Source organism: Trachymyrmex septentrionalis, unplaced genomic scaffold (assembly GCF_001594115.1).
Source record: "Trachymyrmex septentrionalis isolate Tsep2-gDNA-1 unplaced genomic scaffold, Tsep1.0 scaffold13, whole genome shotgun sequence".
Taxonomy (NCBI): Eukaryota; Metazoa; Arthropoda; class Insecta; order Hymenoptera; family Formicidae; genus Trachymyrmex; species Trachymyrmex septentrionalis.
Window position 1 is genome coordinate 3,077,923 of NW_017304438.1, and position 1,171 is coordinate 3,079,093.

The window sequence follows — 1,171 nt, forward strand, 5'->3', positions numbered from 1 at the left end:
TCATAACGTAAAAATATTAGTCTATTTGCATATGCAAATCCTGGGTTTTGTTCTGCGAAATTTTATTCCTGATGTCCTCCATTTTTATGTACGTGCATTCTCCTTGAGACATGAATGTAACTAACACGAAATATATGGCTAATAAACACACCGTCAACAGACAAACGAAAAATTCAATTTAACATTATTGGCTTAATTGGTACGAATAAGTGTGTCACAAAAGTGTACAAAGAAATTCAACATGCATTATTAGCAGTTAAATATCTGAGATTCGCATACTCTAAAAATTTTATAATTTTAAAACGAGATAATAACTGCAAGTCAAGTTGGATGTTTTTTTAATGCTAGAGTTTATATACCAAAAATATGAACTTCTTCTGAAAGATGATTAGATCATCTTCAGTATAAAATAACTTTTGAATATCAATTAAATTAGATTACATATAAATATTGAAAGTCATTTTATATAAAAATATAAAAAAGTAATTACTAAAATTGCTTGCAAAACGTGTTGAAGTCTTTTTTAGAATTGTTGTTACCTAAATTCTAGCATTAATTATCCAGCTTAATTGGTAATCTATTATTGTTTTATTTTGATTTATAATCCAATTCAGCTTTTTACTTTGTCTTTTTCATAAATTTATTTATTTGCTGTATATGTAAATTACCTTTTAAAAAAAAAGATAAAAAAAGGCACCAAGTGTATGTGTACCACCCATAAACCCATAAAAAACTGTTTCATAAACTCAAAAAAAACGATTACATAAATAATATAATTTAAGTGGTAATATTGTTAATTTTTTATTATAAATTACCCCTCAGTAGTACGTATGCACGTATTAAAAAAAAAGAAATAAAATAAAATTTTTAAATTGCGCTTTTGTGATTGCAAAAAGAATATATATATTTTTTGCAACATATAACATATACTATTGTACTTTGTAAATTGTGAAAAGAACATATATTTTATTGTAGCATATAACATTTAATTAACGAGAAAAAATGATACGTATCTTTATCTTTCTATTCAAAAATCTTTTATATTTGCAATGGAATACAACATTTAATTTCAAGAAATTACATTTATTTGTTGTACCTATATTGTATTGTACTTTAATAATATAAAATATGACTATTTTCTACGTATTAAAAGAAAAATTTATATATAGTA